Source organism: Salvelinus namaycush, chromosome 16, assembly GCF_016432855.1.
Source record: "Salvelinus namaycush isolate Seneca chromosome 16, SaNama_1.0, whole genome shotgun sequence".
In the NCBI taxonomy this organism is placed as follows: Eukaryota; Metazoa; Chordata; class Actinopteri; order Salmoniformes; family Salmonidae; genus Salvelinus; species Salvelinus namaycush.
In genome coordinates this window covers 40,102,608-40,105,913 of record NC_052322.1, presented here as the reverse complement: position 1 = coordinate 40,105,913, position 3,306 = coordinate 40,102,608, and positions in this window count along the sequence as shown.

Sequence of the window (3,306 nt, the reverse complement as noted above, 5' to 3'; positions counted from 1 at the left end):
TTTCTTGTTTTTAAAATGTATGGATAGCCAGTGTCACACTCCAACACTGAGACATTATTTACAAAAGATGCATGTGTGTTTAGTGAGTCCGCCAGGCCAGGCGCAGTAGGGATGATCACATGCTCTCTTGATAAGTGTGTGAATTTGACAATTTTCTTGTCCTAAGCATTCAAAATGTAACGAGTACATCCCCTAAATTGAGCTTAGGTGCACCCTGTTTTCATTGATCATCCTTGAAATGTTTCTACAACTTGTTTAGAGTTCACCTGTGGTAAATTCAATTGATTGGACATGATTTGGAAAGGCACACACCGGTCTATATAAGGTCCCACAGTTATCAGTGCATATCAGAGAAAAAACCAAGCCATGAGGTCGAAGGAATTGTCAATAGAGCTCCGAGACAGGATTGTGTTGAGGCACAGATCTGGGGAAGGGTAACAAAACATTTATGCAGCATTGAAGGTCCCCAAGAACACAGTGGCCTCCATCATTCTTAAATGGAAGAAGTTTGGAACCACCAAGACTCTTCCTAGAGCTGGCCTCCCGGCCAAACTGAGCAATCGGGCGAGAAGGGCAATGGTCAGGGAGGTGACCAAGAAGCCGATGGTCACTCTGACAGAGCTCCAGAGTTCCTCTGTGGAGATGGTAGAACCTTCCAGAAGGACAACCATCTCTGAGGCACTCCACCAATCAGGCCTTAATGGTAGAGTGGCCAGACGGAAGTCACTCCTCAGTAAAAGGCACATGACAGCCCGCTTGGAGTTTGCCAAAAGGCACCTAAAGGACTGAATGCCAAGAGTCACGTCTGGAGGACCCTGGCACCATCCCTACGGTGAAGCATGTTGGTGGCAGCATCATGCTGTGGAGATGTTTTTCAGCGTCAGGGACTGGGAGATGACGACGAAAGTACAGGAGATCCTTGATGAAAACCTGCTACAGAGCGCACAGGACCTCAGACTGGGGCGAAGCTTCACCTTCCAACAGGACAACGACCCTAAGCACACAGCCAAGACAATGCAGGAGTGGCTTCAGAACAAGTCTTTGAATGTACTTGGACTTGAACCCCGATCAAACATCTCTGGAGAGACTTTAAAAATAGCTGTGCAGCGACGCTCCCCATCCAACCTGACAGAGCTTGAGAGGATCTGCAGAGAAGAATGGGAGAAACTCCCCAAATACAGGTATGCCAAGCTTGTAGCGTCATACCCAAGAAGACTCGAGGCTGTAATCGCTGCCAAAGGTGCTTTAACAAAGTACTGAGTGAAGGGTCTGAATACTTATGTAAATGTGATATTTCAGTCGTTTTTTTAAAGAAATGTGCAAATAATTATAAAAACGCTTTGTCATTCAAATCAAATCACATTTTATTAGTCAACTGCGCCGAATGCAACAGGTGTAGGTAGATCTTACAGTGAAATGCTTACTTACAAGCCCCTAACCAACAATGCAGTTTAAAAAATACGAATAAGAAATTAAAGTAACAAGTTATTAAAGAGCAGCAGTAAAATAATGTAATAATGATGTGAAATGGCTAGCTAGTTAGCGGGTACGCGCTACTAGCGTTTCAATCAGTTACGTCACTTGCTCTGATACCTAGAAGTAATGTTGCACCTTGCTCTGCAAGAGCCGCGGCCTTTGTGGAGCGATGGGTAACGACGCTTCGTGGGTGACCGTTGTTGATGTGTGCAGAGGGTCCCTGGTTCGCGCCCGTGTCGGGGCGAGGGGACGACGTAAAGTTATACTGGTACATTGATGCTGTTGACCCGGATCACTGGTTGCTGCGGAAAAGGAGGAGGTTGAAAGGGGGGTGAGTGTAACGGATGTGAAATGGCTAGCTAGTTAGCGGGTACGCGCTACTAGCGTTATCAATCAGTTACGTCACTTGCTCTGATACCTAGAAGTAATGTTGCACCTTGCTCTGCAAGGGCCGTGGCTTTTGTGGAGCGATGGGTAACGATGCTTCGTGGGTGACTGTTGTTGATGTGTGCAGAGGGTCCCTGGTTCGCGCCCGAGGTCGGGGCGAGGGGACGGTTTAAAGTTATACTGTTACAATAACAATAGTGAGACTATATACAGATATACAGGTGGTACTGGTACAGAGTCAATGTGCGGGGGCACCGGTTAGTCGATGTAATTGAGGTAATTCTTTGTAGCCATTTGATTAGATGTTCAGGAGTCTTCTGGCTTTGGGGTAGAAGCTGTTTAGAAGCCTCTTGGACCTAGACTTGGCACTCCGGTACCGCTTGCCGTGCGGTAGCAGAGAGAACAATCTATGACTAGGGTGGCTGGAGTCTTTGCAATTTTTAGGGCCTTCCTCTGACTCTCCATGGTATAGAGGTCCTGGATGGCAGGAAGCTTGGCCACAGTTATCCCCATTATGGGGTATTGTGTGTAGATTGATGAGGGGGGAAAACGATGTAATCAATTTTAGAATAAGGCTGTAACGTGACAAAATGTGGAAAAAGTCAAGGGGTCTGAATACTTTCCGAATGCACTGTATGTCTTAGTCTAACCACTGGAAGCTGTTGGGACATTCCCCAGCCAATTCTTAATTCTTCTTTCTGCAAGAATGTGGATTTGATTTAGGCAAACTGTAAAATGATGACCAGTCATCCATACCTTCCAGAAAACTCACAATAATAACCACAGCGCAGTCTCACCTCACTCTCTCAGCCTTTTAAAATGAATGATTCATATATTGATGTAAAAATAAATGCCTTTTTGGGCTACAACCCCTCAAGGCAAGCATCATGCTATAAGCTCTTATTGGAGCTTTGGGCCTCCTTTGGACAAATTACGGTTTAGTTTGGTTCAGAAAAATCATGTAAATCCATCTGCCTTCTAGCCTGGTCCACGATCCAACGATATCTGCTTTAGCCAACTCCTCTGGCTGTCATTGCCTTAACATAACCTACATATTAGAGAAAATGGCTTAAGATCTGGAAGCATGTTGTACCCTCGCTAGCTAGCATTATCTTCCCTATGGACCAGTACACTGATCGTAAAAGAGAAGAAATGTCTCTGTCTACTGGTGAAATACACTCATTACAACTCTAAAAGACCGTGATCCGGAATCACTTCCGGATTTTATCAACGCAATGACATGAACATTTTTTTTATTGTACACAGTTTATATTTTCATAGAGTAAATGTTACATACTTTGTAAAAGTCAGCTCTCCTTCCAATGGCTATTTGCGAAGAAGACCATGTTGTTTTCTATGTCCGCATGGCATGCATACAGTAGTATCATGGGACTGTCAAATGACTTTGCATCTTCGTCTCTTTATACAATCTTTGATCGCTCC